This window comes from Meriones unguiculatus, chromosome 19 (genome assembly GCF_030254825.1).
Source record: "Meriones unguiculatus strain TT.TT164.6M chromosome 19, Bangor_MerUng_6.1, whole genome shotgun sequence".
NCBI classification, from domain to species: Eukaryota; Metazoa; Chordata; class Mammalia; order Rodentia; family Muridae; genus Meriones; species Meriones unguiculatus.
Window position 1 is genome coordinate 22,553,535 of NC_083366.1, and position 10,383 is coordinate 22,563,917.

Genomic DNA, 10,383 nt, shown 5'->3' on the forward strand with positions numbered 1-10,383 from the left:
CGGCAGAGTGCAGGAAATCATATGAAAGAAGGGGAATTTGATGTGGAAAGGATAGGAGCTCCACAAGGATCAAACATATCTGGGCACAGGGTCTTTTCTGAGATGGACACTCAACCAAAGACCATGAGAAGATAAAGCCTAGAACCTCTGCTTGGATGTGACCCGTGATAGCTCAGTAATCAATTGGTTTCCCATAGTAAGGAGAACAAGGACTAGCCACAGAGGAGGACTTTGCAGCCAGTCCTGAAAATACCTGACAAAATGGAGTCATATGAAAGGGGAGGAGGTCCTCCCCTATCAGTGGACTTGGAAAGGGGCAGGGAAGAGATGAGGGAGGGAGGGTGGGATTGGGGAGGAAATGAGGGATATAGCTGGGATACAGAATTAACAAAATGTAACTAATGAGAAAAATAAAAGAAAAAAAGAAAAAAAAAAAAAGAAAGCAAAACTCCAAACAGAAAAATGAGTAGCACCTTAAAAATAACAACCATGGTTGTCCTCTGGCTTCCACATACACACACACACGTGCACATATATGTGTACAACAAAATTAAATTTTCCAGTTAAAATAAGAGAGTCCAGTGTAACAGGGAGAATTTCTTCCATGTTGTATTCTTGCTGAGGCCATTTTATGTTTAATTAGAATTTGATCTTTTTGTTGGGAAGCCTTATGGAAAATAGGCTTCTTTTCTAAGACCCTAAGGTCAGATGCCCCAGCTACCTTATCTCAGCTTCTGTTAAACTGCTGGCTTGCACAAAATCTCTAATCAGCTGCCAAGCAAAAGGACAGGTTGTGATTTTTATCTTTAAAAGCCCCTTTTTCTCGGTCTGGAGAGATGGCTCAGAGGCTAAGAACACTGGCTGTTCTTGCTTAGGTCCTGAATTCAATTCCCAGAAACCACATGGTAGCTCATAACCATCTATGATGAGATCTGGTGCCCTCTTCTGGCATGCAGGCACACATATAGGCAGAATACTGTATAAATAATAAATAAATAAATCTAAAAAAATCCCCTTTCTCTTAATGCTCAGAACTACACTTGCATTCTAAATACCTGAGTGTAGTTTCATTGAGCTATATGCTTTGTCTGAGTAGTCTCTTCTTATGGGTACTCCATAGCAATAGAAACATACTAGTGTGGCTATGAATACTTGGAAATGGTAGTTGTAATTTAGATAATTATTTCAGATATTAATTAATGAGTTAAAGTATAATATCACAATATTTTTGTGATAAATCACAATATTTTTCAAAAACAAAACAATAAAGAATATTTTTGTGTTCCCCATAGAGAAACGGTCATGACACTTATGAAGTATGGTGAACAGGCATGAAGATTTTTCATTATAATAACAGTATATCCAGACATGGTGTCATTCACCTGTATTTTTAGCACTTGGAAGGCAGAGAAAGGAAGACCAGGATTTAAAAGTCATCCTCAGTTACATCAAAGTTTCAAGGCCAGCCTGTGAGCTATGTGAGAGCCTGTCTTAATATACACAAAAAAACCAACCAACCAAACAACAACAACAAAAAAAACCACAAACAAGAAATAAGCTAGGTGTGGTGGCAAATATAAACGATCCCAGGAGTCAGGAAGCTGAGGCAGGATGGACTGCAAGTTTGATGCTAACCTAGACTCTTTAACCAGCCAGCTGAGCTATGTAAAAACCTGTTTAAAAAACCAAACCAGAGTAACACACACACACACACACACACACAAAACAAAACAAAACACAAACACACACACAAATGGTGAAAGTGTTTATAAAAATATGCCATATAAAAATGAACATAGAAATTACTTGGGACAATATTTCAATAAGTATTACTGATGTTACAAAAAGAATAGTATTTAGAATATGTAAATTTTGTAGTTTGATCAAAAGACTTCAGTTTTTTATATTGTCTTTTATTAATTTATCTTTAATTTTAAAAACAGAGTGGTACCTACTCCTTTACTTTTAATCTGCTTTAATTGGGTAGTAAAATGTGGATTTTGGAAATGAGGATTTCCTCAAGAGTCTTGGAGAAAAAAATCATGTATCGCCTTTGCTCTCCAGAGAAAGTGGGTAAATCATAGCTGGAATGGGACAATATGTCAAAAGTGTTCATTTACTAATCATGACCAATTCCCATTGCACTGATGGTTAACAGACTTAAAAAACCCAAGACTTGTAGAATATCTGCTTCACATTCTGGAATGTAAAAATGGTTCTTGCTACTTTGTTGTACAGATGTGTTGAATTCACATACCTACCATAAAAAACAAAAAACAAAACACCTATGTTAGAGTTTCAACTAAAAAAATAAAATGGTAACTTTATATTCCCCTTCCAGAACCAGGTGTCCTCCTTACATACTGTCATTTTTTAAAAATCACATAACATTACCCTTTCTTGTCTTCCTTCTATATTTTTAGTCATCTGATTAGATATGTACATGAATATATAATAGGCTAGGGTCTACACATAAGGAAGAATACCCAGCTCCCCCTTACATCCCAACTCAATTTGCTTCATGTTATACTTCCCAGGTTTATCTGTCTTCTGCCACAATTCATCTTTATTTTTCAGCTGAATGATATTTTGTTGTTTGCATATACAGACTCTCAATATCCGTTCATGTGTTGGTGGACTTCTAGGTTGCCTCTATTTCCTTGCTATCATGAATAGAGAAACAATAAATATGGAAGTGCAAACATTGTTTGTTTGTTTTAACTTTTTCCATATTATCCATCTAATTCAATTATCATTTTAACTTGTTTTTATGTAAACCTTACTTTGCTAGAAAACATATGTCTTACTTGCATTTTCCCCCAATCATAACAAGTATTTATTGAGTGCCAACTATATATGTGCTGTGCTCAGTTATTCAACCCAAACCTTGGATTATGTTTGTTGAAGTACTGTTGATGGGAACATATCAAGAATCATTTTTTTAGTTACTTACTCCTTTTTTGAATATGTTTCTTCTACCCAGTTTGAGGAGCCAGAGATGTTCATTAGACATATTCTGGATGAAGCCTTTCAGATTTGCTCCAGGTGACACTCCTTTTCTGATGCCAGCATTATTTTCATTGTTATTACTGGCCCATTGCCTTTATGGGACAATAGGCTATTCTAGGAGTATCTAGTTTATTTCTGTAATCTGAGAAGCCGACATGATACCTTTTGAATGGTACAAACAACAGGACACCAGACTTGAAGAGAACTGAGGCCTACTGAGCCACTCCCCTAAATTCATGAAGGTGGGTATATCCATAGAATCTTCACAGCATGGTGAGGTAGACTTCATATTTCACAAATGAAGAAACTGAGACCCAGAAGAATGTAATATGTCACACAACTAGAAAGATCAAAACCTGGACATTTTTAGAAACTGAGGCTGGGTAACTTCATACTCTTCTGCTTTAGCCTCTTACTCTATGTAGACACAGTTCTAGATGCAACAAGCTAGATAAATGGCAGCAAAATTGGAGAGCAGGGGACCAGGAATCTGCAGTTATGGATGAAAGGACTGTCGCAAAGAAGTTATAATAGGTTGTTGAAACAGAAAACTCCATCCTCAATGATAAAGAGGTTAATTCATGCCTCTCTGGAAAACAGGAAGTCTCTCGTTGCTCAGACTGTGCTAGGATCAAAGAATATGTGGTGCTTTGGGAAACCTCTTGACTTCCATTTACACTAATTTTAGCAGTAGGAATACATTTATGTTGGTAACCTGTCATTATTGAGAAAGATGAACCCATTGAGGGATACCATTTAGCTAAGCAGCAGTTGGAGTAGTAGGGATGACCCTAAAGGGGCCTGTCCATTTAGGAGAAAGAGGAAGAGGAGGAGGAAGAGTAGGAGGAGGAGGAGGAGGAGGAGGAGGATTTTGATCTGTAGGAAAGAGGAGGATTAAGTCTGGAGGAGAGGGGGCTGTGGGCTGAGACCAGTAGTGGGGAGGCTCATTAGATAGCTTGAAAGGAGTGAAGGAATTATCTTGTTTAAGCTTCATAGCTAAGTTTTGGAACACGAAGAACAGAAAGTGGAGGTAAGAGATAGCTTAGACACAGAGGATCTCTTTCCATTTTTTTTTCTGATCAATCCTGAGCAATAGCTGTGACGGTCCTAAATAATTTTGGGACCTAGGGTGCCATTAGGAAACATTTAGAATGATTATCTAAGGAGTATTGAGGCCAAATTTATTTGCAAAGGCAAACAAGTTTAGGGTCTTTCAGGTTGGGTGCCAGGTGGGAAGGCTGGAGATTTTCTAATAGGCACCCCAAGGGTAAGTGAAAGGATATGGTAGATCCTGATTCCATGGATGAGAGGGGAAAGGAAAAATGTCACTGCAACCTATAGCCTTGGTTGTCCCCAGGACCCAGGGAGGTCCAGAGAATGACACAAGCCATTAAGTTACTTAAACTTAGGGAGGGTCAGGGGCTTAGCCCTGCTAAGCCTGAGGAGAGACTTGATGCCTGGTAAGGGGGCTTTCATGGAAGCCAGAATGTGAAGAGGACAGAAGGTGAGGATGAAAACCAAGCTCTAGGAGGTAGCTCTTATCCATAGAAAAGGATGTGGGAATGGACCTGCAAAAGCCACAAGATACCAGAAGAGCTGTGGGATTATGAGCAGCTCCAAAGGGAAGGCAGCAGAAGAAAAGGGCAGGAGGGGCACAATAGCCCAGTTAAGCTTAGGGAAACTGCAGGATTGTTGGTCCAAGGGTTAGGGAGAACAGTCAGGATGAAGAAGGACAGCCGTAGCCCTAAAAACATGGGTGGAGATACTTCTGCTTCCAAGCATACCAGAGAGGTGTCAGATGGTCAACAGTCACTTCCTTGGACTCAGGAACATGATTACACTGAACAAAGGGGAAATTTAACTATTTGCCAGTGGTGGATGGGATGCTGAGCAGTTTTGAGTCTGTTTCAGGTGGAGTGGAGATGATGGGTTGAGACCAAGTATAGCTCAGACTGTGGGGCTGAGGAGAACACAGGCACCAGGAGAGCCTATCAAAGTCAATGTAACCACTGCAGCTCAGAAATTGGTGGGGTTTTATAGTTTTTCAAACCCAAAAGTGAGCTCAGACATTTTACCCTACATTTAGTGTGTCTGGTTTTGTGTTGAGGTCTTTGATCCACCAAGGTGATAAACATGGATCTATTTACATTCTTCTACATGTAGACATCCAGTTTGATAAGCACCATTTGTTGAAGATGCTGTCTTTTCTTCCATTGCGTATTTCTGACATCTTTATCAAAAATCCGGTGTCCATAGATGTGTGAATTTATGTTTGGGCCTTCAGTTCCATCGATTTTATGCCAAATGATGTATGGTTTTTATTACCACAGCTCTATAGTACAAATTGAAGTCAGAGATGGTGTTCCCTTCAATAGTTCTCTTATTGTTCAGGACTGTGTCCACTGTTTAAGATGTTTTGGTTTTCCATATGAAGTTGAGAATTGTCCTTACAATTCTATAAGGAATTTTATATAGAATTGTATTGTGCTTTCTTTGGTTTTATTTGTATCCATTCTCAGGTCAAAGAAGTAAATCCAGCAAGGCCAGCCTCTAAAAAACTAACTAAAAAACTTATACTGGTCCCTGTTTTAAGCTTGCTCACAATGAAATACTGAGAATGCAATAAGACAAGACAGGGTTAGAGAAGGTGAATGAATAGTTTGCTTGGAAGGCTGCTATTAAATTCCTTATAATTAAAAAAAACAGATAATGTCTTGAAAACAGTGAAAATATCTATGCTAGACATTTTAATACTCAGTAAGCTAAGCAGTAAATAGGGAGAGTTTGAGGTTAGCTTGTGCTTTGTAGTAGGCTTGAGGCTGCTTTGGGCTCTATAACAAACACACGACAGAAGTAAAGACTAAATAAAGAAGCACTCCAAATCATAACATATTCAAAGTCATTAAAAGCAACTTCCTAAATATCAAACAACAAAGTAGCCAGAGTCAACACAGCTATGATATTTTATTACCTATTTAGTTTTAATGTTGTCTCAATTGACAAATAGCTGTGTGTATTTGTAGAAAATCCTGAAGTTGACCCCTATAAGCTGTTTTCTGTTTTTGTTTGAAGTCCAAGCTGGAGCTGGAATAGTTAATGAATTATGGAGTGGATGTCAGATCCATAGCCAATCTGAAGACTCCTCAAGCAAGTCTAAAATTGGGCATAGGGTACACTCTGCACTTTATGTCACTTTGGAAAGCTTTTTCTTGAAGTTAGGCTATTTCTGTAGCTATCAGTCACTGTCACCTCCAATGCAACGTTGTTTTCAGCTGTGTACACAGATTAAGGGGTGAGCTTAGAACAAAGGACTTTGTGAAAGACTCTGGGTTGTGATAAAGATAGATTTCTTGTGTTAAAGAAGAAAGGAGAGGAAGAAATTACAAAAACTTGGCCACGTCTTCCTTTATTATTTTATCTAAAAGTTTTTGAGGTAGGGTCTCATGTAGCCCAGACTGTCTTCTACCTTTACCATGTAGCTAAGGATGAACTTGAACTTCTGTTTACTGAGCTCATTATAGGCATGAGCTAGTATCTTACTTATCTAGCGCTAGAAATCAAAAGCAGGATTTGCACATGTGAGGACAGTGCCATACCAACTGAGATACACTCCCAGCCCCACTTCTGCCTTTATGGGACCCAGACCTGTTGAAGGAAGGGCAAAACACCAGATGGCTGACCATTTAATATGTCTGGAGTTAACTCTGACTTATAGATAATGCTTAGGCCAAACAGTGCTTAGACTCAAAGTTCCCCTAACTAGTTGGCTGTCTATCTGTAGCATTTTCTTCAATGACTAACCATGGCATGGTTACCAAATTTGATCCCACATAAGGTACCTTGTCCCTCTTGGAGACACAAAACCAGTAACTGGGGGTGAGCTTCGGCTGTGAAGAAAATTATTCTTGGTCAAAGAGTATGAGAGCAGACACAGAAAGTTCACAATATGCTTTTTGACCACTGGAGCAGAAGTCACAGTAAGATGGAAGAAATGAAGGGGAGAAAAGGGAGAATATTTATGCTCAGTGTTGCTGGGATACGTGCATGTATCATGTGAGTTCAATTATAATGAAGTTGGAAGCCGTCTGAACTCAAACTGATATTGACTAACCTACTTTACAAAATTATTTGTCCTTTTTGATATCTTTTCTTCAAAAGTTAAACACTGTTTGGGTGTAGAAGAATCCAGGCACGTCATGTAGCATGTAATCAGGGCAGGACAGACATTGAGCTAAGTCATGCATGTAATACAGATTAGAATATGCTAACAAAACCTGCTTGCCTGAGCCTAAGGAGATGGTCTGGTTTCCTGCTTAGTCTCTGAGGCTCAATGGATCCTTGAGAAGGATTCAGTTCTGTTTTTGTACAATTTGTTGAACACACAGAGCTCATTTTAAGAGATTTAAGGAATTCTGAGTCTTACCGGAGACAAAACCAAATAAAACCAAGGAAGGGAGAAGGGGGAAAATAGGAAAGCGGAGGAGAAAGGAGGGAGAACGGATGAGAGACTGATTCCTTTAGTCTGCAGTAATACAACATGCCTTGCACTTCAAGTATTAATAGCTCCTACTTGCTCTGATCTCCTTCCTGAAGGGAAGTTGTCAGACTACTTGGCAAGGTCTGACAGCCTGGAAATGTTTGCTAAAAAACAGAAGGAGCTTCAGCTTTATTGAAAATAGCTCTCGTATGCAAAAACAAAATAATTTGCTTTTGTGCACTGGTTCTATATAGGTTGTACCAAGACAGAACAATGGGTGAGAATGCCAGGGGACCTCCCCTTACAGTAAGTCTATTTAGAAGAGAGATGTAGAGAGAGTGAGTGAGACATTATGTTCACTTGACTGATGGTTTAAATCTAATGAAAATGGAAGAACAGGGAGTGAAAGGTTGAAAAGAGTTCCCAATGATTGCAGCTTCTGAGGAATTCGGAATCTGGTGAATGGAGGCATAGAAGAGACTACAGAGCAAAAGGATTGCTGAGTGTGGTGTGTGCTGAAGTTAACATTTTATTTGTGAAATAGTTACAAGCAGTAAACACAGGAGCAGTTAGCCGAAGTACATTTTACTTATGGATGAGCCTCCGAGGGAAGCTTGAGATTTTTGCATTAACAATGAGAGGTGATATCAACTTTTTCTAAGTATTAAGTGTAAACTGAGAGGAATAAATATATAGGTAAAATTTAGGCTGGCAAGATGGCTGACTGTGTAAAGGTGCTTGCCACACAAGCCTGGATACCTGCAATTAAAGGACCCAAAGTCTCCTCACAAATCAGAAAGGCTGAGGACCTTAGGAGGTTTATTGTATGGACACAGTTCCCTGAGAACAATACCCTTGTAGGAAGCATGGGCAAGCCACTAGGTGGTGATAGATATTTCACATTGAAGGCAAGCATCAACATTGTGGGTCTGTACAGAAGGAAACAAGTAACCCAGTTTGGTGAGTGATCTAAGACTGGCTAGCTGAGGTTGAATGTGGCACACCCAAAAAATTCATGCTCATTGTGTTTCTTACAAAGCATGGTCTGGAGATATCTAAAGTTTCCATATAGTACTGAGCAAATCAGGGTTTATGTGAGAAAAGTAAGTGACTGTTTTGTAAATGTCACAGCTTAACTTTCTAGAGATTAACATCATGGTTAATACACTCCACTCTGTGGAATTCAGCACCATTATTGGCAATTAGTATACCTGGGAAGTGAATATAGATCAAGGAGACCTGAGAGCTGGGATCTATGTGGTGAGGACACTTATAGTTCATAGAGTGAGATCAAGTTCAACATAAACCCATCACATTTACATGAAGCATACTATAGGTGCATTATAAAGAGAATAGCAATGATGCCTTGCATCAAAGAGCACAGCAAGGTACCCCAGTGTGATGGGCAGGAACCATGGAACATTACATTTGGAAAAGTGTCCATGTTCTGGATAATGTGGCCATGGAAATGCAGATGGAGGTACCATTATTTGACAGCTTCTTTAACAGTCTTTGATTGGTAAATGATATTACTCGTGACACTAAGACAGTTGGGACAGGAGAGCCCTGCAATTTCAAAACACTTTTGTTCATTGAGTGGTAAGTTAAAACTAAATGTTCCTTGTGATGATTTTATCTTGTGACCTCTTGTCTTTGACTTTCAGAAGTCAAAGGTTTGTTCTGTTTGTAACATTTGAGGAACTTAAGCCTTTGTGCTTAGTATTGGACTCTTTAAGTTTCTTGTGTTGTCCCAGTCCTGCTGGGGTCAAGAAATGCCTTCCAATATCATTGTTTGACAGATAGGACATTTGACAAATACGAGAACATATGACATACCTATTCTTTGTCAAATTTATCTGGGTCTGTTTTATGTTCAAGAACATTTGACACACTTGCCTCTGGCTTTTGTAGCTCTGTTCTATGAAGTGCTACTAACCTGCAGGAGGGTGGAATGCCTCATAAATAAACACAAGGGACCCCATGAATATGGAGGGACTCTATAAAGAGTATATGAATTTCTTTCCTGATTATTTCCTGATGTGATTGCCATTTACTAGATGAAGTTTCTCCTCTTTGTTCTGGTGTTATCTTGGATGCAATTATTTTACTTTCTTCAATGGCTCAGAGGAGAGGGCATAAAAGTTCATTTACCATGTGATCACTTGCAAAGATATTAGGGTGAGCAAAGTGGAGTTACATCTTTGCATTGGGTTTCTTAAAGGTCCACTGTTTGCTTTTTCCCAACAGTGTTTTGAAATAGTGTGCCACCTGTCCTGTGTTATATAGACTGTTCTGTAAGAAGATAAAATGAGCCAGGTGTAGTGGCATATGCCTTTAACCCCAGAAATCAGGGAGGCAAAGGCAGGCAAATTGCTATGAGTTAGAGACCAGCCTGGTCTACAAAGTGAGTCTAGCATAGCCAAGGTTACACAGAGAAACCCTGTCTCAAAAACAAACAAACAAACTTAGAGTGACTTTTTAAAATGGGAGTGGGAGGAAGTCACATATTGATTACATACATCCATTTGTGAACATGGGACCCTTAAAACTTATTTCTTCAAACTTATAAGGTAAGATATGATGGCTTGTAAATGTCTTTGAAATTTAGAACTTAATAGTGCCAAATTCAGAGTTAGGAGGAAGATCCATTATGGGACAATTTACTTATCATTTATGTAGTAATTGTTTACTTAAAGAGATCTTGTGACTTCCACTTAAACACACTTCTTGAGTGTGATCAAGTAGGTAAAAAATTCTAGTGTATACCTTATTTGGAGACACAAACTCATAAAGCTCAGCGGGTATAATGAGAATCTGTAATATCCACAGCACACAGTAGTTTTATGGATTTAGCAATCCCTTAATTACCCAGTCCTCAGAGGCAAACCATGTAGAGT